Source organism: Hemiscyllium ocellatum, chromosome 43 (genome assembly GCF_020745735.1).
Source record: "Hemiscyllium ocellatum isolate sHemOce1 chromosome 43, sHemOce1.pat.X.cur, whole genome shotgun sequence".
NCBI classification, from domain to species: domain Eukaryota; kingdom Metazoa; phylum Chordata; class Chondrichthyes; order Orectolobiformes; family Hemiscylliidae; genus Hemiscyllium; species Hemiscyllium ocellatum.
Window position 1 is genome coordinate 15543952 of NC_083443.1, and position 27226 is coordinate 15571177.

The following is a 27226-nucleotide window of genomic DNA, read 5'->3' on the forward strand; positions in this document are numbered from 1 at the left end:
GGGGGTGAATTTGTTAGCTATGCCCAGGATGGTTTTTTCAAACAATATGTAAACAGTCCAACTAGGGAAGCTGACACAGTAGAAATGTATTGAGGAATGGGCTCAGTCAGGTGAATGCAGTTCCAGTAGGGGAGCATTTTGGGAAAAATGGTCATAATTCTGTAAGTTTTAAGTTACTTATGGGTCAAGATAAAAGTAGTCCCTGGGTGAAAGTATTAAATTTGGGAAAGGCTAAGTCCCACAATATGAGGCAGGACCTGAGGAATTTAGACCAGGGGCCGAAATCTACAGCTGGAATGTGGCAATCTTATAAAGGCCAATTGATGAGAGGTCAGGATCAGTGTGTTCCTGTGAAAATGAAGGTTAAGGATAGTAAAATTTCGAACGTCAGATGAGAAATGAAATTGAGAACCTAGTCAAAAAGAAAAAGGAGACATGCATAAGGTGCAGGAAACTGAAGATAAACAGAGCCCTTGAAGAATATAAAGATAATAGGAAAGGAATTAGGAAGTCTAAAAAAGGGATCGTGAAATGTCCTTGGCAAACAGGCCTAAGAAAAATTCCAAGGTATTTTATACATGCATGAGGAGCAAGAGGGTAGCTAGGGAAAGGACTGGTCCACTCAAGGATAAAGGAAAAAGTTTATGCATGGAATCTGGTGAAAGTGGGTGAGCTCCATAATGAATACTTGCATTGGCATTCACAAGAACATTAGGGAGGAAGTTCCCATATTTTAATTCAATGATGATGAAGGAACGGTCATATAATTCCTAATCAGAATGGTGAGTGGCTTGGAGGTGAACTTGCAGGGGTTGGTGCTCCTGTGTGTCTCCTGTCTTTGTTCTTCTAGATGGGAGAGGACGTGTGTTTTGGAAAGGATTGTAGAAAACAGTTTCTAATAACCCAATCAATTAAACTTGGTTTCTATTTTGTTTCTATGACTTAGTATCATTAAGAACAGGAGCAGACCATACAGTCCCCAAAAATGTTCAATTAAACCATGACTGATTTGTACCTTAGTTCTATTTGCTCTCTTGATGCCTTCATCTAATCAAACACAGTCTAGAAGCTTTAATTCTGTGCGGCTCTGACATTTCCCAATGTTTCTTGCTTAGTATTCTGCATTGCATTCCATTTATAATTAAATACACTGGTTTAGTGGTGACTGACTGAGATATAATCCCAATCAGACCCTTACTGTTTGACTGGTGGATAATTCTTCAAACCTAGGTTACAAAGTGAAAAATCTATCACCGGTGGAGTTATACTATGTGGATGGCAGTAGGGGCTGAATTTCTTTAAGTGAGAACAAGGAACGCTGGAAATCACAGCGGGTCAGGCAGCATCCTTGGAGAGAGAGCAAACTAACATTTTGGGTCGAGATGACTCTTCAGCAGAGCTGAGGTGTTCACGTCAGCTGCCTGACCCATTAAGTTTTCCACCATTTCTTGCTTTCCGTACAGATTCCAGCATCTGCTGTAGTTTGCTCCTTCTTTCAATGAGAGCTGAGCCTAATTCTACCTGATGCCAAGGACACTATGTGCAAGGTGTATGCATTTCTTACCGTCTGGTCGGCGGCAGGCTAGGTGCCCAAATCAGTTTCACTCACCTAAGGAGATCCCAGAGGGAATTTTCATTTCCAGCACATCCCCTCCTTAGCAAATTAACCTCCGCTCTTAATGTCTCTGCCCTCTCCCAAGAGATCTAATGTTGGGTGGGGAAGCTTTACTCATTCCCTCTATACCGTGCCTCTTCAAGGTAATCTTAAATAGATTGCATGCTGTAACAAACAGACCATGCAGAGTGAAAGAAAATTAGAGTGAACACTGTTGTGGGCTATCTGTGTTGCAGTGCTTGGGATTGGGAGGAACAATGGGTTTTTTTTCCCTGATCCATTAATTTCTTGAGAGTCCACATCTTGGATTCTAATGTTTCTATTCTGTGATTGAATCCAATTCATGAATTAGTGACTTCACACATCTCAAATATCTTTGTAGTATGGGTTGTAAGATTAATTTCTGACAAACGTGTCATTCCAGATGTTTACTTGTTGACATTTCTATCTCTTGCACTTCATTCCTTTATAAGTGTTGGCAGTCTCCTTTTACTTTCTTGCTATTCCATCTTATCCTTCAGTAATAGCCTCATTCGCCCTCCCATCTTGTTTTGCTGTTTCTCACCATATGTTTTCTTTTCACTATTGAGTCAATCTCTTGGCTGTTGTCTTTCAGCTATTGTTGTAAATGGACGTCTAACAATTACTCTTCCTTCAGTGTCACACTCTGATGTCTGTCCCAAAAGCTCCATAGTGTGAACAATGACACAATCTGACAGTGCACCATGAAATTGCAAGAAGCTAGATCATCAGATCTATTTAGCCAAAGCATCAACCAATGTCTGAAAATGGAGTTGCTGCAAAAATGTCTAAAATTAACTTCAAAATGCAATATAATGAAGAAAGGATTGCAATGCTACTTCCACTGAAAATATTGACATCGTAATGGTTACTCCTATATTACACCAAATGAAAACTATGATGTTGAACCACTCTATTAACACAAAGTATTAACTTGTAACTCGTGATGTCTGATTCAACAAGCCATTTCAATAAAAAGTCCAACATTACTCTTCTTCAGAATTTGAAGTGTTAACACTGTTTCTCTCACTACAGATGCTGCTAGATACTATTTGGTTTCTCCAGCAGTTTCTGATTTTATTTTAGATCTCAGCATCCACACTACTTCGTCTTTATCTCACCATAACATCATTTTTGTGCTACACTTCGGTATGCCAATGATGAACAGACACTTTCTGAGAAGTCTGCATCGCATGTTTTAGTTCTTACTTCTGTACTGCTGTTTCAAATTCTGCTCTCTTCAAAACCCCTTCCCCACTTCTCCCCCTCATTTTTTTCTGTTAGGCTTCAGATCAGTCCAGGAAGGAACCAAACCTACTATGTTTCACTATTGATTCTATAATTTCTGGTGTAGCATTAATTGAACATTGGGCGGCACGGTGGCACAGTGGTTAGTTCAAGATGGCAATGCTAAATCAGAGGGTTGGATCTGGGCTGAGGTGGGGAGGGGAAGATAAGGAAACTGGTGAAGTCAGCGTTGAAGCTGTGTAGTTTGGAGGTCCCTGGGTGGATAATAAGGTGACTCCCCAACTCCCCTTCCACTCTACAAGGAGATGCAGGTTCTGGGTCTCCTCCACCGCTAAATCATCTGATGCCTGGAAGAAGAATGCCTCATCTGCTGCCTGGGGACCTCCAACCACATGGCATCAACATCAATGTCACCAGTTTCCTCTTCTCCCCTTCCCTCACCTCATCCCCCCAGATCCAATCCTCCAACTCGGCATCGCCCTCTTGAACTGTCCCACCTGTCCATTTCCCTTCCCACCTATCCGCTCCACCATCCGCTCTGACCCATCACTATCATCCTCCACCTGCAGCTACCTATCTATCGCCTTCACAGCTACCTCACTCCCACCCCACCCTCACCTTCCTATTTATCTTTCAGCCACCTTCCCAACCTCCTGATGAAGAGCCTATGCCCAAAACATTGACTCTCCTGCTCCTTGGATGCTGCCTGACTGGCTGTGCTTTTCCAACACCACACTTTTTGACTTCTGATCACCTGCAAAGACTTATCTTCTGGCCTGTCGACACTCAGCTCTCACCATTTGTACAATCTTTTGATGTCTCTGCCTAGAAATCTGAAGCCCATGTGTTTCTTTTCTCTCCACCGGCTGAAGGAGTGGCACTCTGAAAATTTGTGAGTTCAAATAAATCTGTTGGACTATAACCTGGTATTGTGAGACTTCTGACCTTGTCCACCCCAGTCCAACACTGGCACCTCCACATCATCCTTCCGTTATTGTTCAAAACTTTGCCAATGTACTTGGAATTTCTTTTCCACTCTTATATAACATCTTAGATGCATCTAGGAGTAAATCAGCACATCAGAATAACTATGTATTGCACCTTGTGTTATTTACATATATTTGGGGGCCAGTTAGCTCAGTTGGCTGGATAGTTGTTTTACGATCCAGCCGCTCTTGGAGAATTGTATACAGTTGTGGTCACCGCATTATAGGAAGAATGTGAAATCTCCGGAAAGGGTTCAGAGGAGATTTACTAGGATGTTGCCTCCTATGGAAGGAAGGTCTTACGAGGAAAGGCTGAGGGACTTGTGGCTGTTTTTTGAGGGGACATAGCTTTAAATTGATGGGTGATAGATAAAGGACAGGTGTCAGAGGTAGTTTCTTTACTCAGAGTAGTAGGGGCATGGAATGCACTGCCTGTAGCATCAGTAGACTCGCCAATTTTAAGGGCATTTAAGTGGTCATTGGATAGCATATGGATGAGAATGGAATAGTGTAGGTTAGATGGGCTTCAGATTGGTTTCACAGGTCAGCACAACATCAAGGGCCGAAGGGCCTGTAATGCGTGGTAATGTTCTATGTTGCAGAATAACACCAAATGTGTGGGTTGAATTCCTGCTCTGACTGAGGTTACCATAAAGGACTCTCCTTCTCAATCTTTCCCCTCTCCTGAGGCATTATAACTATCCACTCCCCCTCCTCTCCCCACCCCTCCAGCTAAAATCACCACCAGCTATCTCCCTCTTATGAGAGAGCAGCCCAATGGTCTGATAAGAATTGAATTGAATTGAACTGAATTGAATTAAATTGAATTGAATTTATCATCATGTGTACCGAGGCACAGTGAAAAGCTTTGTCTTGCGAACAATACAGGCAAATCACAGAATTAAGTAGTACAGATAAGTAAGTAATAGGTAAACAGCAGCAAAAACAAAAACACAGGTACAGGCGAATGTGAAGAGTTTGTGAGTCCATTCAGTATTCTAACAACAGTAAGGTAGAAACTGTTTCAAAACTGGCTGGTGCGTGTATTCAGGCTTCTGTACCTTCTCCCCAGGGGTAGAGGTTGTAGAAAAACATTGCCAGGGTGGGATCTTTGAGAATACAGGCGGCCTTTCCTTGACAGTGGGCCTGATAGATGGATTCTATAGATGGGAGGTTGGCCTTTGTGATTGTCTGGGCTGAGTTCACCACTCTCTGCAACTGTTTCTGATCTTGCATGGTACAATTGCTGTACCAGGTAGTGATACATCCAGACAGAATGCTCTCGATGGCGCACTTATAAAAGTTGGCGAGGGTATTCGCCATCATGCCAAATTCCTCTGCTGCCTGAGGAAGAAGAGGCATTGTTAGGCCTTTGTAACCAGTGCGTCTACTTGAAGAGTTCAAGAAAGTTTGTTGTGGATGACCGCTCCCAGGAGCTTGATAGTCTCTACTCATTCCACCTCTGTGCTGTTAATGTGTTGGGGGGGCATGAGTGACATCTCGCCGAAAGTCAGTAATGAGTTCCTTGGTTTTGCCGGCATTGAGAGCTAGGTTGTTCTCAGTGCACCGTTTTTCCAGGTCTTCCACCTCCCGCCTGTAATTTGTCATCATGGAAAATGAACTTGAGAACCCAAATGCAGGGACCTATCTAACCTGCTTTGTCCACTGGAGGACCGGGGCTATTGAGATAAACGAGGAACACATACTGGGAATGCCCTGTGGATCAATACACCTCTGCACCTGACCATTTTCAAGCAATCCATCTATGTGCTGGGAGCACCAGAATGAAAATGATCCCCTCGTGTGCGTGGCATACCACCATCTGAGAACACTCAGTGTGATATCCCCTTTCACTACTTTGTCAGAGGTCCTCTCCATTTTCACTTGACATCTCTGCTTAAAAAGACAGGATTTAAATGTACAAGCTAAGTATTAATCCACGATGTAAGGCCAAGGGTTAGATATTCATCTTCATGGTCTGCAAGGCAGTAATCCAATAGAATGGATTACCCAGCTATGAAGAGACCTGTCAGACTAACGTCAGAATGTAAATCCGACAAGTGCAAGTCAGAATCATTAGTTTCTCAAACCTGCTCGACCATTCACTCAGATCACAAACAATCACTCTCTTTACTCGATGTACCCATCTTGGTCCATCGTTGTTAATACCTTTCCGAACTAAAAATCAATTGAGTTCGGTTTTTAAGTTTTCAGTTGATCTCCGAGTCTCATTGGGCTGATTCTTTTAGGGAATTGAGTGACTTGGGCTTTTGGCAGAATTTGTAGCAAAGAAATCTGACAAGACTGCTCTCAACATTGGAACCATCTCACTCCATCTTTAATGCTGTTCACCAGCAGTATGGTCATGTTCTTGCTAGGCAGTGGTGACTTACTAATGAATGGGATTACTGCTCATGAAATGCCTGTTAAAGGCCCAATTCATCTCATTATTAAAAACAGAAATTGCTGAAAACGCTCAGCAGGTCTGGCAGCATCTGTGGAGAGAAATCAGAGTTCACATTCTCGGGTTTAGTTTGACCCCAAATGTTAATTCTGATTTCTCTCCACAGACGTTGTGAGACCTGCTGAGCTTTTCCAGCAATAGTTCTGATTTACAGCGTCCACAGTTGTTTCAGTTTTCATCTCGTTAATATTCAGCTTCAAACACGGCCAACAAACCTGACATCAAGAAAACTTGACATGTTAATTAGAAAAAGTAGCTGGTAACTCCCAACCCTCCAGCTCAGCACCGCCCTCATGACCTGTCCCACTTGTCAATCTTCCTTCCCACCTATTTGCTCCACCCTTCTCTCCAACCTATCACCTTTACCCCCACCTATTGCACTCCCTGCTACCATCCCCCAGCCCCACCTCCCTCCCATTTATCTCTCCAACCCCGAGGCTCCCAGCCTCATTCCTGATGAAGGGTTTTTGCCCGAAACGTTGATTCTCCTGCTCCATGGATGCTGCCTGACCTGCTGTGCTTTTCCAGCACCATTCTAGTCTTGACTCTAATCTCTAGCATCTGCAGTACTCACTTCTGCCTAACTTCAGCTCACTGCCTACTCCAGAAGATCTCCACGTTGGACACTAGACATCAATATCTCAGGGTGCACTCCATGGGCACCATCTGCATACATGCCAGGCAGCGACCGAGGAGCATCCAAGGAGCAGAGAATCGACCCTTCATCAGGGCTCATGCCTGAAACGTTGATTCTCCTGCTCCTCGGATGCTGCCTGACCTGCTGTGCTTTTCCAGCACCACACTCTTGACTCTGATCTCCAGCATCTGCAGGTCTCACTTTCTCCTACCATCGCCACATGCACAGACGTGAGCAATAGTGCCCAACATGTTCCAGCCTCTATGAACCCTGATGCTATTCTCTGATACACTTACAGGACACTTCTGCAGATTGGATTACGCCAGTAGCTCTCGCTGTAACACTGCTGCAAGGACACTGTGTGACTCAGTGACACACACCTGGCTCACGGACTGGAGCAGGAGGGCAGGACTGTCATAGCACTCAGTTGCTCTGAGCTATCTGAATGTCCTCAGCATTCCTCTCCTGCATAGCCTTACCCTCTTTCACTTTGGCTTCTCAGCCAAAGATATGAGGCACACGTTACTGCTGCTTTGCCGTGCCATTAGTGCAGACACAAAGGCAGGAAGCCTCTCATGGTTGTCAGCCGGATTTGGTAAGTCGGGGGTCCCAGCACCTTAAGTCGAGGACAGCCCATCTTGGAATCAGTCCATCAACCATCAGAATGGTCAGAATTCGATTGATTTCCAGAAAAGGGATAATGAGTTGAATTTTGGGAAAGCCACCACCAATGTTTGCTTCCTGACTAGCTTGCTGATTCCATGTCATGTGCTCACTTCCGGTTTCTCCCATGTATGAACCTCAGAGATCAGACAGTGGCTGGAGGAATGAAAGGGAATACAGCCCCCGACTCGTCGCAATTCGTTTTGCCCTCTTGTGGACTGCCCCCTCCTCTGGGATTGTGAAAGCACCAGGTACAGCCGATAAGAGCAGGTGGCACAGGTATTACTGTTGGTGCGGCCGGTGAGGTGCTCTCAGTGAGTTGGTAGGCGGCACAGAGGGCATGGAGGTGTAGTGGTGTTGGATATTGCTGGCATTTATGAGTGGTATGTGATATGAGCCTTGGTGGGAGGTGGGTAGTAGAAGAGATAGAGTAAGTGTGAGGTATCGGAGAGTAGGTGGTGGCATGTTTGCTGGCAGAGTGGAGAAGGTCATTGGCCTTCTTCACACATTGCAGGGCATTCCTGCAGATGACTGCTTTAACTTAGTGGCACCCTCAGACCAGGCCTTGCATGGCCTGGCATTATGACCTCCTCTGCTGGTCCTGTGTGAAGAAAACATGCTTGGTCTTCACCAGCTCATCCAACAGAATGACCAGGGCCCTGCCTACAAAGTTGGGTGCCAGTCACCCTAGTCTGCCATTTTGGGGGCAAATACCAGGAACCTTGCAAGGCAACTTCACACTAACCGTGTTTGTGAGGGTGCACAAGAGGCTTTTAAAGATGGCAGCACCGGCACAGGGGATGCTGGTGAATTCTGGGATTTCCGCTGAGTGGCGAGTTGTCCTGGGCGTGGAGCATGGTAAAATAGAGCTGGAATTGGATGCAAGAGATTCCAGAAGGGTGGGGTAGGTAGTGAATGCGGTGACAGAGATAAGAAAAAAGAAAAATCACTAGGCCTCAGGGCGAAATTTCCTTTAAAAATCCTAATGCAGCTCACAATTTGCCAAAAAAAAGGCTTAAAATTCAGCTTATTGATGTTTGTTGGGAGAAAGATCCAACTGACCTTTGTGTGGAAAATTGGGTCTAGATATCACCCATGAACAACTTAGGTCTAATTATCAGGTTATGGCCTTTTTTTGTTTGGGACTCCCTGACCAGAGGTAATAGTTTCTTCTAATAATCTTATCTAATCTTCTAATTGCCTTCAACACCTCAATTAGTCCACTCCTTAATCTTTATACACAAGGGGCTACAAGTTTTCTCTCTGAAACCTGTCCTGGTACTTTAACCCTTTAGGCCTCCTAGAATTATTTTGGTGAATGTTTCACAGATTATCCCGTAATGAAGGTTTGACGCTCCTTTATCCTCAAAGCTTTGATAGTTGGCATTGTTTGCAATTATTTTCAGAAGTGGGAACAAATACATAGCACCACGACACTGGGCAGGGAGTACATTCTTATTTTCGCATCAATTTGCTCACATGTTTCCTCATGCCTTGTTCTCTGGAGACAGTGAGGAGCATCTAGATCTGAACAGCTCTTAAAAGGACATTCTAGTCATGTCACATCTGATACTTCAGTGTTTACTAAATATCATTGGCACAATTCCGGAACCAAGTACTGACTCTTTCAGGTACCTGTTTGAAGAAAATCACTTTACCCTTCGATCCACCTTTGTCTGCAGCAGTGATTTCAGAAGCTTAAAGCAAACATCTCAGCATAATTTGTCTTGTCAGTTTTAATTAAAATCCTGTGGATTTAGGGCTTCAAAGGAATATTCGAAGACTGTGTCTGCAGGGTGAAAGAAGAGAAACTCAGTTACATTTGTTGAACATGTAACACAATGGACCAAAACCCTACCGCATCACCCCTTCCTCATATTATTCTTTCCCCTTTACACTTCTACCCAACAATAGCATCTTTTCATATTGTTCCTGCTTCTGGCAGAGCAACTATTGGTTGCTTCTTTGAGAGATGACCAATGTGGGATTAAAGGGTCTTTCATTGCTAAGCAACAGACCAGTGATCAAGCCACACTTCAACCGGGTTTTGAATTTTCTCTGAAGGAGGAATGATGCAGGGTCATATTTGGAAGGCAACCACTGTTTCCCACAGAGTTCAGGGGAATGATTTGCTCTAGATCTGCCTACTTATTGGAAAACAAGTGAGAAAGTAAACTTTGAGCTAATGTTTGATGAATAAAGGTATACCATGGTCAAATTATAGGCCTATTGATTCTGAGAGGTGAGATTGTACATGCAACTAACTTCAGGATATCCATGAGTAACAAGTGTTCTTTGTAAAGAACGATTATGGCTGATGCATGAAATTTTCTCTGTAGGTCATGGTTAATAGTAAGATGCAATGCAAAGTGCACGTGAGAGCAGGGCATTGAAATTCTGCTCTATAAATTCCTTTCCCCATCATCATTAGAAAAGTCACTAACACTAAACCCTCAAAAATTCCTCACTTTGATTTCTGCTGGCAACGAGAATATCTCAAAACAATCTAATTGCCACTGCCACATTGGCATCATAACCTCTGGGATTTAGGTGTGTCGATGTTTCTGGTGCCCATTCGAACACATTTAAACACGAATCATGTGGGACTCAGTGGTAGATTATGAGGAAGCATAAGTAAGGATGTTGGGCAATTCTCCACTCCCAATCCGCAGCTCAGTACAGTGCATTGTGGAACTTGGAGGCCTTAGTTACACTTAGAGTCATGAAGTCATAAAGTTGCACAACAAAACACAGACCTTGCAGTCCAACTCATCCATGCCAATCAGATATCCTAAACTGACCTCGTCCCATTTGCCAGCATTTGGCCCATACCTGTCTAAATCCTTCCTATTCATGCACCCTTCCAGATGCCTGTAAAACGTTGTATTTGTACCAAGCTCCACCATTTCATCTGCCAGCATATTTCATTTTCCTTCTTTATGGTCATTTAAGCGGGCATTGGATAGGCATTTGGAAGTTATTGGGCTAGTATAGGTTAGGTAGGATTCGGTCGGCGCAACATCGAGGGCCGAAGGGCCTGTACTGCGCTGTATCCTTCTATGTTCTATACACGCATCACCTTCTGCATGAGAAGGTTTCCCTGCAGGTCCCTTTTAAATCTTTCCCCTTTCACCTTAAACCTATGCCCTCTAGTTTTGGATTCCCCTACATGGGAGAAAGACCTTGGCGATTCACTGTATCCATGTCCTTCACGATTTTATAAACCTCTATAAGCTCATCCCTCAGCCTCCAACACTCTATGGAAAATAGCCCCAGCCTATTTAGCTTCTTCCTATAGCTCAAACCCTCCAACCCTAGCAACATTCTTGTTGCACAATGGCTCAGTGGTTAGCACTGCTGCCTCACAGCACCAGAGGCCCGGGTTTGATTCCAGCCTTAGGCAACTGTCTATGTGGAGTTTGCACATTCTCCCTGAGTCTACGTGGGTTTGGTCCAGTTTCCTCCCACAATCTAAAGATGTGCAGGTTAGGGTGAATTGGCCATGCTGAATTGCCCATAGTGTTGAGGGATGTGTAGGTTGGGCGCATTAGTCAGGGTAAATACAAGATAATAGGATAGGGGAATGAATCTGAGGGGGCTTACTCTTCAGAGGGTCGGTGTGGACTTGTTGGGCCGAAGGGCCTGTTTCCGCACTGTAGGGATTCTAAATCTTTGTGAACCCTTTGAAGTTTAACAACATCTACTTTATTGCAGGGAGATGAGAATTGAATGTAATATTCCAAAGGTGGCCTCACCAATATCCTGTATGGCCCAACTCTATACTTAATGAACTGACAAAGGAAAGCAAGAATGCCAAACACCTTCTTTCACATCTAATTGTGACTCCAGTTTCAAGGAACAGTGAACCTGCACCACTAGGTGCCTTTGTTCAGCAACACTGACCAAGACCCTACCATTAACTGTATGGGTCCTGTCCTGTTTTTGGATTTTGGGAAGGAGGTAGAAGTGAGCTGTGTAAGGTTGGGGACCTCTCAGCTTGAAGGCAGCTGTGGGGAGATCACCAGATGAAGCGAGGTTGCTGATCTGATGTTTCGTGGTGTGGTCATGGTCCAAGGGGAGATAGGCAGAGGTATCTGAGAGCTGGCCCTCAACCTCTGCAATGTGGAGGTCAGTCCACCTGATAACAGCACCACCCTTGTCAGCACAGGCTTCAGTCCAAAGGCAGGGTTGGAGCTGGGAGCACAGAGTGCAGTCAATTTCTGGGAGGATAGGTTGGAAAAGGTGGTGGGGGTGGGTGGGGGGGGGGGGGGGGTGATGGGGAGCAGTGAAATTGAGGCAACCCCAATGTCACGTCAACAGTTTTGATCGAGTGCAAGCGAAAGGCCAGAGGGAGGGGTCTGGGTGGAGGGAAAGTGTTGGAACGGAAGCAGAGTGAAGGGGAGGGGAGGAAGATTCCAGAGGGACATGGCTATCACTAAGTTGTTGCAACTTTAGTGCCTTGATGCCTGAAGGCTAGGTTTCTAGTTAGTGTGGTGAATGCGCCGGTAGATGAAGTGGGATTGCGGAGGGATTCAGCCCAGAGCCAGTCTGTTGGAGAGAGACGGCGAGAGTGTGCAAGTGATGCCACATGCCACACAGTGCACATCTCAGCATGCGGCGAGAGCAGCTGTCTGGGGAACGTTGAACAATGCCAAGAGCCCTGTGATCCTGGTCGATTCACAGCATGAGGGATGAAACTTGAATTGGAATCCACGTGGGGTGAGTCCGAGCCAGAGGAGGTCCCTGAGGAATGTGATGTGTCTGTGGAAACGTGTTTTAGCACATGCCTGGTCAACACTGTCACCAGGAGTGACAGTGAAATTAATATCAGTTGACAAGAAACCATATTGGAATGGAAATCCTTTTGGAGAGAGGAGCAGAATCTCTTCCAGGCAGGCATACCTAAAAGAGAAATTGCAGTGAGTTAAATATTAAATAAAAACTAAGAGAACTGTGGATGCTGAAAATCAGAGACAAAAATCAAAATTGCTGGAAAAGCTCAGCAGGTCTGACAGCAGCTGTGGAGAGAAATCCAAGTTAATGTTTTGGGTCCAATGACCCATCCTTAGAACTGATGCTAGCTAGGAAAATGTTGGTTTATATACTGAAGATAGAATGGAAGGAGGAAGTAAGGAGTAAAAGATAGGTGGGGATAGAGCCCAAAGAGAGAGAAGAAGAATTGGACAAAGGATCTAGCTAGGAGGATGAATAGCTGTTAATGGAGACTATTAATGGCTCACAATAGATTGTGTGTAATAGTAGACTAGGTGATTGCAAGGCCTAGTGTGTAGGTAAAGGTAAAGCCATGGGAGAGTTCAAGCCCTAAAGTTATACCTCGCTATTGAGTGCAGAAGGCTGTAGGGTCTCAAGTGGAAAATGAGGTGCTATTCCTCCAACTTGTGCTGAGCTTCGAGCGTTGGAGGCTGAGGGGTGACCTTATAGAAATTTATAAAATCACGAGGGGCATGGATAGGATGAATAGTCAAAGTCTTTTTCCCCCAGGATAGGGGAATCCAAAACTAGAGGGCATAAGTTTAAGATGAGAGGGCACAGAATTAAAAGGGACCTGAGGGGCAACGTTTTCATACAGAGGATGGTAGTGTGTGGAATGAGCTGCCAGAGGATGTGATGGAGGCTGGTACAATTACAACATTTAAAAGGCATTTGGGAGAGTGCATGAATAGGAAGGGTTTAGAGGGATATGGACCAAGTGTTAACAAATGGGACTAAATCAGTTTAGAATATCTGGTTGGCATGGACAAGTTGAACCGAAGGGTCTGTTTTCTTGCTCTATGACTCTATCTATCCTCTAGGCTAGCATGTGAGTTCATTTCAGCTACCTTAGTTTATATGGCCACTTAGCTGCCTTTGTCTCAGTTTAAAATATTTGTCTTAGACCCAATCTGCTCCCTTTCAAACTGGATGTAAAATGCAATCATATTTTTGTTTTTGCATCCTTGGGATGTCTTTACTCTGAGATCACTAATTAATCCTGTCACATTACACAATATCAACTCTCATACAATCTGCTCTCTGCATAGTGCCAGATATGCTACTCTCAGAAACTATCCCAAAAGCATTCTATAAAGTCCTCATCCAGGCTACACCAGGAAATATGATTTTTCTAGTTTATGTTTAGATTAAAGTCCCTCCTCCTGCCTTTGTCTCTGAACTATCAAACTACTGAAGCTTGTTATCAGTAGAATTCAGAACAAGTCACATCATTCCTTTCTTTCCACACTTTTTAGCCAATATTAATGAACACATAAAACATAGAAAAGTATAGCACAGAACAGACTCTTTGGCCCACAATGTTATGCTGAGATTTAATCCTAATGTAAAATATAGTAACTTAACCTAGGCACCCCTCAACTCATTGCTATCCTTGTGCATGTCTAGCAGTCGCTTAAATGACTCTGCTAAACATCTTAAACAGACTCTGACAAAACCTTGTATTGTAAGAACAGTTAGATTTCCTGTGTTAGAACTGCCTCTTAACTTAATACCTAAAGCAGCAATGAGGAAATCAATGGCACAGAGGTGTAGACCATTTTCTAAACGATGGAAGGGTTTGGGAAGTCTGAAGCACAAAGGGACTGGGAGTCCTAGCTCAGGATTCTCTTAAGGTTAACATACAGGTTCAGTTGGCATTTAGGAAGGAAAATGCAATCATAGAATCCCTACAGTGTGGAAACAGACCATTTGGTGCAACAAGTCCACACCGACCCTCCGAAGAGTAATCCACCCAGATCCATTCCCCTATTACTCTACATTTCCCCCTCACTAATGGACCTAACCTATAAATCCATGAACACTACGGGCAATTTAATTTGGCCAATTCACCTAACCTGCACATCTTTGGACTGTGGGAGGAAACCGGAGCACCTGAAGGAAGACACAGGGAGAATGTACAAACCCACACACACAGTTGCCTGAGGCTGGAATTGAAGCCGGGACCCTAGTACTGTGAGGTAGCAGGGCTAACCACTGAGCCACTGTGCTGCCCCAGAGCCACCATGCAATGTTAGTATTCATTTCAACAGGACTAAAATACATTGGGCAGAAATGTTCTGCTGAAGCTGTAAAAGACTGTGGTCAGACTGCATTTGGAATATTGAGAGCAGTCTGAGTTCCGTATCACAGGAAGGATATGCTATCCTCGAAGGGGCTCCACAGGATGTTTCCAAGAATGATCCTGGATATGAAGAGCTTGTCACATGAGGAGTAGTTGAGTAAAAGAGACCATGACTCGAGGACCCAGCCTCAGAGGCTTTATAATTGAGATGAGGAGGAATTTCTTCAGCCAGAGAGTGGTGAATCTGTGGAAATCATTGCCACAGAGGACTGTGGAGGCCAAGTCATTGAGTTTATTTAAGACAGATCTGGATAGGTTCTTGATTGGTGAGGGGATCAAGAATAATGGGGCAAAGGCAGGAGAATAGGATTGAGGAATATACCAGCAATGATTAAATGATGGAGCAGGTTTGATGGACTGAATGACAAAATTCTGCTCCTATGTCTTAAGGTCTTACATTCTAATGCAGATTGACCTTTTAATGCCGTGTAGAGGATTGATCATTATCTGAGTTCAGTGTTTGAGTTGTTGAAGGACATATTTCTGTAACTATATTCCTAGCTCCCATAATGATCTTCACAGCTCTAACATTATCAGGACTTTGAATGCCAGCTCAGAAAGATGGAAAATGCTCCTCAGAAAGGAAATATGGGAAATTCAGAGCCTCTCATTCCAAGACAGAAAGCCTTTTGCATTTAGTCAGGACTAAGACTAACTCTAGATATTGAGGTATAAGCAGCTCTGCAAACTGTATGTTCAGTGACTGTAAAACTCTTCCTGCACCAGTAAATAGTTTCAGCTGCTAAACAGCTTGGAAACATCTGTGGACCAGGACTCCCAAGAGAGTGGAAACTTCGGTGAGGAATAGAACTCCTGTTCCATGATTGTTAATGCAAGTGGGTCATGGGGAAGCTGATACCATTAATTGCTCTCTTAAACAATGTAACAATTATTTCTCTGATTCATTGAAAAATAGAAGACTGGCACTGTCGAATCGTGATGGAATTTGGGTTTAGAAAGGCAGCAATTGTGGCTCCCAAATGAAGAGCAAGGATCCAGTCTTTGGGCCCATCAAAATCCACTTCGAGATGCTGAAAATAATGTTAGGCTTGTAGATCCAGCGAGCGCAAAAGGATGCCCTCCTGACGTATATACAAACTTCTGAATTAGGAACAGGAGCATGTCGCTCAATCCTGCTCTGCTGTTCAATAAGATCCTGGTGGATCTGATTGTGGCATCAACTCCATATTCTCATCTACTTCTGATAACCTTGTTGGACAAGAAACGATCTACTTTGTAGATAGCTCTTGAAGCGACATGAGCCAGATGCTGTATTTTCAAATCACTATGTGGACCTACAGAGAAAAAAAACTAGAAACTTGAAACAAAGGCGAGTTTGTTGAGGGGACGCGTTGTGTACACAGACAGCAATGTTGCAGCTGTAGACAGCAAGGTATTTGAATAAAGTTAGACGGTCTAGAGAACTCCCAGAGAGAATTGACATGGCCCAGTTTGTGGGTGGACCAGACGGTTGCAATTTTGATTAGATTACTTACAGTGTGGAAACAGGCCCTTCGGCCCAACAAGTCCACACCGACCCGCCGAAGCGCAACCCACCCATACACCTACGTTTACCCCTTACCTAACACTACGGGCAATTTAGCATGGCCAATTCACCTGACCCGCACATCTTTGGACTGTGGGAGGAAACCGGAGCACCCAGAGGAAACCCAGTGAGAAAGAATGTGACCTGCCTGAAGATGGAAAGTGTCTCGACTTATAGGCGACGGTAGCAACATTTGTCTTTACACCGCAAGTCACCAAAATTCCAAGCTGTTGGTTGTAAGCAGGTATCCTTTAGACTATCTATTTAGAGTCATAGAATCATAGAGATGTTGTGGTTCTGTTTGCCGAGCTGGGAATTTGTGTTGCAGACATTTCGTCCCCTGTCTGGGTGACATCCTCACTTGGGAGCCTCCTGTGAAGTGCTTCTGTGATGTTTCCTCCGGCATTTATAATGGTTTGTCTAAGCCACTTCCGGTTGTCAGTTCCAACTGTCCGCTGCAGTGGCCGGTATACTGGGTCCAGGTCAATGTGTTTGTTGATAGAATCTGTGGATGAGTACCATGCCTCTAGGAATCCCCTGGCTGTTCTCTGTTTGGCTTGTCCTATAATAGTAGTGTTGTCCCAGTTGAACTCATGTTGCTTGTCATCCGCGTGTGTGGCTACTAAGGATAGCTGGTCATGTCATTTCATGGCTAGTTGGTGTTCATGGATATGGATCGTTAGCTGTCTTCCTGTTTGTCCTATGTAGTGTTTTGTGCAGTCCTTGCATGGGATTTTGTACACTACGATGGTTTTATTCATGCTGGCTATCAGGTCCTTTGTCCTGGTGAGTTGTCTGAGAGTGGTTGTTGATTTGTGTGCTGTTATGTGTCCTAGTGGTCGTAGTAGTCTGGCTGTCAGTTCAGAAATGTACTTGATGTATGGTAACGTGGCTCGTCCTTTGGGTTGTGACATGTCCTCATTCCGTTATCTTTCCCTTAGGCATCTGTTGATGAAATTGTGGGGATATCCATTTTTGGCGAAGAACACCTCGACAAAGTATTCGCCAAAAACGGATATCCCCGCAATTTCATCAACAGAGAACAGCCAGCGAATTCCTAGAGGCTTGGCACTCATCCACAGATTCTATCAACAAACACATCGACCTGGACCCAATATACCAGCCACTGCAGCGGACAGCTGGAACTGACAACCGGAAGTGGCAGAGACAAACACTTATAAATGCTGGAAGAAACATCACAGAAGTGCTTCACAGGAGGCTCCCAAGCACTGAGGATTTCACCTAGACAGGGGCCAACACAAATTCCCAGCTCGGCGAACAGAACCACAACAACAAGCATCCGAGCTACAAATCTTCTCGCAAAGTCATAGAGATGTACAGCACAGAAACAAATTCTTCGGTGCGACTCATCCATGCTGTCCAGATATCATAACCTAATCTAGTCCCATCTGCCAGCTTCTTGGTCCACATCCCTCTAAACCCTTCCTATTCTATATACCTATCCAGATGCCTTTTAAATGTTACAATTGTACCAGCCTCCACCACCTCCGCTGGCAGCTCATTTCATACACGCACTACCCTCTGCGTGAAAACATTTCCCCTTAAGTCCCTTTTAAGTCTTTCCCCTCATTGTAAGCCTCTAGTTCTGGACTTCCCTACCCCAGGGAAAAGACCTTGTCTATATACCCTATCCATGTCCCTCATGATTTTATAAACCTCTATAAGGTCACCCCTCAGCCTCCAACATTCTAGGAAAACAGCCCCAGCTTACTCAGCTTCTCCTTATAGCTCAAACCCTCAACCCTGGCAATGTCCTTGTAAATCTTTTCTGAAGCCTTTCAAGCTTCACAACGTCCTTCCGATAGGAGGGAGACTGGAATTTCACACATTATTCCAAAAGTGGCCTAACCACTGTATTGTACAGCCGCAACATGATCTCCTAACTCCTATATTCAATGCTCTGTCCAATAAAGGAAAGCATACCAAACTTCTAAGATAAAAGAGAATTGTCGTGTTATGGACAGCTAATTAGCATTTCCACCTGGATACCGAACTCATTTGATATGTATTCTAATGGTGATGGGTTTTGGGAGGAGAATGGATCTAAGCTGTTACTGAATATCACAGTGAAGATAGTCATCCAGGATCTGGGATCAAGGAAGCAGCAAGAGGCCAAAAGTTTAACAGTTTGCCCATAGAAACATATGTTCACATTGTAAAGATCAAATCCATGCAGCTTTGAAAAGAGACTGGTGTATTTTTTAAATGGTAGCTTAGTCAAAGAGATGTACAGCCCTCAACCTCTGACACTCCAGGGAAAACAGCCCTAGCCTATTCAATCTCTCACTATTGCTCAAATTCTCCAACCCTGGCAACATCCATGTAAATCTTTTCTGAACCCTTTCAGGTTTCACAACATCTTTCTGATGGTTAACACTGCTGCCTCACAGCACCAGGGACCTGTTTTCAATTCCAGCCTTGGTCTATGTGGAGTTTGCACATTGTCCTCGTGTCTGCAGGGGTTTCTTCCGAGTGCTCTGGTTTCCTCCCAAGGTCCAAAGATAGGCAGGTTAGGTGGATTGCCGATGTTGTCCAGGGATGTATAGGTTAGGAGGATTAGCCATGGGAGGTGCAGGGTTGCAGGGATGGGTGGGATGCTCTTCGAAGGGTTGACATGGAGTCGATGGGTCGAATGGTCTGCAATGAATTGTATGATTGATTGTATTGTATTTCATGGAGAACAACAGACACTGTGTAAGCCAGTTCTTGGGTTAGAAATTATCAAACTAGAAAAGCTAAGGGAGAGGAGTAAATCTTCAGGCACTAAGTATGATTTGAACTGAGTCTGGCAAAGTTAAATAGCCAGGAGAAAGTGAAGACTGCAGATGCTGGAGTTCAGAGCTGAAAAATGTATTGCTGGAAAAGCGCAGCAGGTCAGGCAGCATCCAAAGAGCAGGAGAATCGACATTTTGGACATGAACCCTTCTTCAGGAATGAAAGTTAAATACCTACTCAAGGAAGAGAGCAAACTGAAGCAATTTTGTTCAGTTGTGATGAAAATAAAAGGTGGAAGTTCTGAGATGTAGTTTAACATTCAAGTAAGCAACATAAAAATGGTGTTTAGTCGATTGTATTTGGTATCTGTTTGTTATGGTAAAAGTTTTAAAGCATGAGATCTTGCTATTTTATTCTTTCAGCCATTAATTGAAGGTTTGGGTTTTTTTTAATGTTATTGGTTGCCACAGGAATTATAACATATTGTGATTACTTTGCTCACAGTTATCTCTTCCCGAGCTGCTAACTTCAGTCTTTGGTGGTTTTGGCTGAGCCCGAATTGGACAATGAGCTTGCACAGACCCAATTTGCTTTGAAGAGTTACAGCTCCACAGGACACAAGAAGAACTTCTTTGTCCATCACTCCTTTGCTAAATCTTCTGCGGCTAATATTCTGAGTTAGAGCATAAGGCTGTTGGGTGATGTTTCAGAGCAAAGCTGCAGTCTCCAATCACCTGTTCCTCCATAGTCCACAGCAGCCTCTAGTGTACAGGATGGAGTTGGGCTCACTGTGGAGCAGCTATTAGAACTGGCACTTTTGAAATGCATGAAGATTAAAGCCACAAGTAGATTATGGTTTGAACAGCTCTTATTTTTAATTAAAGCTCAAACTAGGGCATGGTTCAGGGAATACCTCCTCCTTATATGAATACTGGCACTCATACAATCAACAGGTGGGAAATGTGAAGCTGGAAGATTGAAAAGTTGAGCAAAATCCTTGTGTCCACTGTAACATATTTTACATTAACACTGAGGCACATCAGGCATGCCGAGTCAAAGATTCAGCCAGAACACTTTGGGCTTCATGTTAATGACTCCAGGTTGCAATGGAAAGGTACTGGCTGTTTTGAATTGATGCCAGAAGGAATCCCATTAAATTCACACCTAGAAGTGGACCATTAATAATTCTACCACCTCCGATGCTGTGCACCAGTCAACACCGAATCCATTAAAGATGCCAAATGGTGCAGTTGGTTTTTGTAGAAGAACAGAGCTGGAGTGAGTCAGAAAAGTCCAGGGGTAGGGCAAAGTCGAATCACTGGAGATTTTTGAAGTGGTGACAACTCTGAAGCTCCATGGAAACAAGCCAGGAGGTGAAAATCTGACTTAAGTGATCAAGGACATTCTAGCCCAGGTTAAATTTCCTTTGATTTATTAAAAGAAATCACAGAACTGAATCATAGAAGAGTTACTAACAGGGAGGAAAATCAGCCACAACTGGAGCACAAAGGGCTTACTGATGGAGGAAGAAGCTGGATAATGAAGTGAATATTTGATATTGGTTTTGGCTAATGATAAATAGGAAAAAAAAAGGAGCTGGAAAAACTCAAAAGGTCAAACAACATCTCTGGAGAGAAGCAAAGTTAACTTTTCAGGCTGCTGAACTTTTAATCAGAGCAATTCTGTTATTAGACAGTTTAGTGGAAATTGATTGCTTGAGAGTCTGCTGGGATGCCTTTTCCCTCCTTTACAAAGGTAGTGTTTTGTGTTAACTAGGAACTAAATGACATTTCTGCTGAAGAACACAGTGGCACAGTGGTTAGCACTGCTGCCTCACAGTACCAGAGACCTGGGTTCAATTCCTGCCTCAGGTGACTGACTGTGTGGAGTTTGCACATTCTCCCTGTGTCTGCGTGGGTTTCCTCCCACAGTCCAAAGATGTGTGGGTCAGGTGAATTGGCCATGCTAAATTTCCCATAGTGTTAGGTAAGGGGTAAATGGGTTGGTGTTCCCTTGTAGGGTCAAAGGGCCTGTTTCCACACTGTAAGTAATCTAATCTAGCCTCTTCAGAGATTTTATTGGTTATGTTACCCATGGATAGTACTGCTCTTGACTTTTAGAAAAAAATGGGTGAAATGGAAAAGGATGTAGGGTAACCATGAACACAACACATGAGGAAAAGACAAGAAAGGAGCTCAGCCTTGAAGGCCAAGATGCAGAACTGGGATAGATGGAACTAAAAAAAAATATTGAATGCCAGAAGATGCTGGAGGCAATAGATTATAGGCCCCGTGACTCAATGTGTAAATGAGGAAATTACGGGAACACAAAATTTGATCAATATAAATTCTTGGGATCTTCACATTCAGTAAGCAAAACAAATTGACAAAAGAAGTTTGGAGGATGGGTTTATTGAATGTATCGTTAGCTTTCCAAAACTATATAGTCAGGAATCCATTACAGACCAGACAGCTTTACATCTATAATTATGAAAACAGGGAGGGTTAATTATTAATCACTGGGGAAGACTGATCATAATAAATGAAATTCTGTATTGAAATTCCGGGTTAAAATGGGGTATTAAAGTTTAACTAATTCATTTATGAAGGTAAGCCTGGTTAGATAATGAAGATGGGAATATTTTGTAAGAAAATTAGCAAACAGAATTTAATGTGGGTAAGCCAGTTTGAAAATATTGTGTTCAGTTCTGAACTCCCTGCCAGAAGACAGGTACTGTTCAACTGGAAAGGGTTCAGAAAAGATTTTGAATGATGTTGCTAGGATTAGAGTGTTTGAGCTACAAGGAGAGGCTGGAAAGACTAGGGCTGTTTCCCTGGAGTATCAATGGCTAAAGCCATTTATAAAATCATAAGGGGCATGCATAGGGTAAATAGCCAAGGTCTTTTTTCACAGGGTAGGGGTGTCCAAAACTACAGGGCATAAGTTTAAGGTGAGAGAGGAAATACTGAAAAGGGATTTGAGGGAAAATGTTTTCATGCAGAGGGTGGTGCATACATAGGACGAGATGCCAGAGGAAGTGGTGGAAGCAGGTACAATTGCAACATTTATAAAGTATCTGGATGGGTATATGAATAGGAAAGGTTTACAGGGTTTTGGACTAAATGCCGGCAAATGGGACTGGATCAGTTTAGGATACCTGGTTGGTGTGGATGAATTGGACCAAGGGGTCTGTTTCCATGCTACATAAGTCTATGATTGTATGACTAAATGAGAAGTTATCTACTTGAGCAGGAAGGATGAAAAAGCAGGGCATTACTTAAAAGGTGAGAAATTACAGGACTATATGCTATCGAGGGATCAGGTGTCATGGTAGATGAATCACAAGCTATGCGTATGCAGGAATAGTCAGTCTTGAGCAAGGCAAATAACCAAAATGTTTATTAGAAGGGAAAGGAACATAACAGGAGGGATATTTGACTGAAGCTACATGAGCCATTGGTGGGACCACCTCTGGAATACTGTGTACAATTTCCATCTCCTGATTTGAATACAAAGATACAACAATTTTCCAAGCAATCCAAAGAAGTTTCACTTGACTCATTCCTGTTGGCTTGAACCTGGGATTTTACTAGATTGATGTTTCCACTTGTGGGGGGTACTGGACACAGGGGGCAGAATTGAACAAGAGGTCTCCCTTTTAACATGGAGATTAGTTGCTGAATTTTACCAGAAATTGGCTAAGTGTCAATTTTGGGAAGAGTTTCACACAAGATCTCTTTCTATGAAACCTCAAACATTTCTCATTCTGTTTATCTCATTATCGGTGCACCATGCCACTTTGGCATCCTACTTGAGCAATATTCTCTCTTGCCAGATGGAGAAGTATTTGCTATTGCTGGATCCTCTCAGAATTCCTGCCTCTGGAGCCATGTTAAAGTCCTAGTCATGCCAACAGACAAGCCATGCAGGCTAGGGGTTGCCCTTCACTGTGTGCATAGTTAGACGTGATTAGCAAACAAATAATTCCCAGGGCACGTAGGCAAAAATGCAAGTGCACATTCATAAACATGCTACTATTTAGGGACATAGATTACCCGTCTTCAGGGTCCTCCCATCTTTGAACCTTATCTAAGAGAGTGCTACGTCTTTCCCAACAAATGAAACCCAAAGTTCCTCATTGTTCAATGTAGCACCATTACATGCTGGAAAGCCTTCAAAGGACTGAAAATCTTCACTGCCAGAACTGCTGAATTTCTCCAGCATTTCCAGTTATCATTTCAGACATCTATCCTCCACCAGTTCTTTGTCCTTATGAAACCAAATCCTCATTTGCCTCTCAGAACAGAAAAGGAACTGCTCGTCTTTTGAGCATCAACATGTTTACAGTAAATGAATGATCAATCACCTAGCTCCTATCTATTGGCACTAGGTAGCAATCAAGTCCCATCTAGCCTACAACCAATGCTGCAGCATCTATCATGTAGAACATGCCTCAGTCACGTTATCTTCCTCCTGGGAAACTGCTGATGCTCTGCCACTCTTTGCCTGCTCCAGTTGTGCAGAATGCAGCAAGCTAGGATTATGTGACAAACTCTGTCTGAATGGGACCCTCTCCGATGAGAGAGTAGCCCTATCATCTGGTAGGTATGTGGTGATGGTACCTTACATCAAAGCCTTCCCAGATCAAATGAAATAATGGAACCTCTTCTTCAGGAGGTCTATCTGACCTCGGTGAAGATTGGGCTGCATTGTATCTACACTCAGCCTCATTCAAAGGGTTGTGTAATAGGATCATCAGCCATGATCACCACAAAGGTATCCTTCATTTCTCAGTAACTTTCCAGGTAAAGCATGTGGTCCTTAAGAAAAAATAGAGGAACACTACAATTCTCAGCATAGAGACATTAAGATAACTCTGAGAATAGTTGTTGCAGACGTCCAGTGATCAAAGATGACTGATACACTGGTGGAATGCGATACCTTTCTATTCATGACATTAGCTGCGTTATGGTCTGGTGCTCTCAGTGCAGAGTATGCCAGCAACATTGCCAAAGCCTACTGCCTGGCCAGCAGTGCTGACCTCACCATGGCGAAACAAAATGAAGAGAAGTGATGTGATCTAGCACACACTGCCACAGTAACAGAAAACATGGGCATTTAAGCTCTGACTGAGGGGGGGGGCAACGCATAAAAAGAAAACAAGGCAAGGCCAAGAGACTGTGAGCATCCACGGAGTGAGTGAGCTCTAAGACAGCAAATGAGATGCACGCTGGTCAAATCCGTGAGGCAGGTGCCTGCCCCAGTGTGGAAAGTGTTCTGCCAGCAGCATTGGAACGAAAGTGCTTTCTAAAGTGCAACATTGAATTGGAGAACTGTACTATAAGGGGATCACAGATATGCCATCAGGGACATAAGGCTGGTTTGAGACTGATGCCAACCATCATGGGGGGACTTTGAGCAGTCATTGCCCGTGGAGCGTGCCCTGAGATGTTGGTGACTCCTGTCCAAGATGGAGTGCCTGAGGAGAACGCGGTGAGCTGGAAGCACCAGTTACCTGATTTGGCTTTCAAGTCGGAAACTGTCACAGCCTGGTCTTGTTTCAGCTTAGGGGAGATTGGGAGCCAACATTTCATTGGGGAAAGATTAGGTAGCAATGGAACGCAACTTGAATGCAAATTAGCCTCTCATCCCTCACTAGCCATTCAAAATTTGGTCAGAAAATTAGATTTCTCTTTCTTGATATCGAGAATCCCGTCTTTTCAGACATTAACCTATTTTTACAATGGACCTGCAAACACTCACATCATTCAAGGGCTGACTTTTTTCATTCTTAGAGAATCATTAGTCTGGCGAATTCTCTTTCCCAGAGCACTCAGGGAGGCTAGAGTATTGAGCTTATTCAAGGTTGAGTGGGATCGATTGTTTATAGACAATGGAGTCAAGGGTTATGGGTGGGGGAGTTGCAAACAGGAAAGTGAAATTGAGACTGATCTTACTGATTAGATTAGATTCCCTTCAGTGTGGAAACAGGCCTTCTGCCCAACAAGTCCACACCAACCCTCTGAAGAGTAACCCACCCAGAGTCATTCCCCTACCCTATATTTACCTCCGACTATTGCACCTAACACTATGGGCAATTTAGCATGGCCAATCACCTAACCTGCACATCTTTGGATTGTAGGAGGAAACTGGAGCAAACCTACGCAGACACAAGGAGAATGTGCAAACTCCACACACCCAAGGTTGGAATTGAACACAGGTGCTGTGAGGTAGCAGTGCTAACCGCTGAACCACTGTACCCCCAAATGGTTTACAACTGCTTCTAAGTGCTGTGTTCCATGTGATGGTAGCTACCTAATGGTAATTATATTAATAATGATATGTATTTCAGGTAATAATATATGTGGTTTTGAGGAATAAGAATTTCACTGGAAAACTGGTGCGACAACAGCTAAATAGAAAAGGTTAGAATATCATTCAGTTTAAAGAGGAATCCTACAATGTTGCCAAAAAGAATATTAAGCCTGAGGATTGATAAAGAGTGAAAAAAAAAATAGAATGTGAAAGTAACGAAAGGATGAGTTACACTTACACTGCAGCCTTCCTGCCGCCAGAACTGCTTTATAATCAGTGAAACATCTTTGAAATGCAGCCACTGTTATAATATACGAAACAGCATGATATCTAAAAAACAGATTGCAGGAGCTTTTTCAAATACAAGGAAAAAGAGGTTAACAAAAGTAAACATAGATCTCTCAGAGGAAGAAGTTGGAGAAACTCAAATGGGGAATAAGGAAATGGCAGAGACGTTAAATAAATATTTTATGTCTGTCTTCACAGCAGAAGTCACACAGAATTGGAAATTATTGGGAGTTGAGGATGTAATGGGAACAAGGAACCTGATTTACTGAACGTAGTGAAGAAAAATTACTGGTGAAAGGGAATAAAAGTCAACATACTGACTACTGAGTAGGTGACCTATATCGCAGTTTTGAAAGAGATAGCTGTAAGATATTATTGATGGATTGGTTCTATTTCTCAGAATTTCCGAGATGACCACTTTTAAGATATTTTCCGAGTTTACCTGGAACAGGTGAGACTTGAACCTATGTCTCTGCTCCAGAAGTAGGGACAATACTGCACCACAAGAACCGGCAAACACCCTTGCTTAAGTTTTATTTAAAGCATCACTCTGATGGGGTTTGTATCCATGTTACCAGGACATTGGCCTCACCCTCTGGATTGCATCCAGCAACATTACCACCAAACCACTGGAAAACCTTCTCTTACCTCTTTATTTAATCCAGAAGTGCTCTTACACAAAACTGAATGGGTTTGATTCCATTATCAAACCACCCATGCTACATGTTACTTTATTTGCTGTCACCTCTAAATTACACATGGTTTCCAGTTAATTAATTGATGTGCAAATCCATTTAAGGGCGATGCAGACCACAAAGGGGAGGGAGAGTTTGGGAGCAGAGAGAGGAATAAACTCCCTTTTGATTTTATTTTCTATTTCCAGAAGTTCTCTGTTTGATTTTGTTTTTCCCCTTCACTAAATCACCTTCTTAAGGGGTGGTGATGGGTTAGTGGTATTATCACTATACTGTTAATCCAGAGATCCAGGTAATGCTATAGCAACCTGAGTTCAAATCCTGGGTTGGATGGTGGAATTCATATTAAATAAAGAAGATCTGAATTTAAGAAGCTACTGATGACAATGAAACCATTATCAATTGCACATGGAAAATACCAAACATCTTACTGGGAAGGAAATCTGCCAGCCTCACCTGTGACTGCATGTGACTCCAGACCCATAGCGATTGGTTGGCTCTCAACTGGCCTCCAAAATGGCCTCACAAGGACCATTCAATTATATGAATCACTACAGACTGTCAATGCAAACATGAAACCAAATGGACCACTGGATACTGGAAAAGACAATAGCAGACATTGCCCTGTCGTTCCTGCAAAATCCTCTTTATTAACATCTGGGGTCCAGTGCCAAAATTGGGAGAGCTGTCTCGCAAACTAGCCAAGCAACAGCCTGACATAGTCATACTCATGGAATTATACTTCCAAATGTCCCACCAGCAGGACAGACTCGGCAGAGGTGGTTGGACAGTGGTGTACAGTTGGGAGGAAGTGGCCTTTTGAGCCCTCAATGTTGATGCTGGACCCCGTGAAGTTTCATGACTTCAGATTAAACAT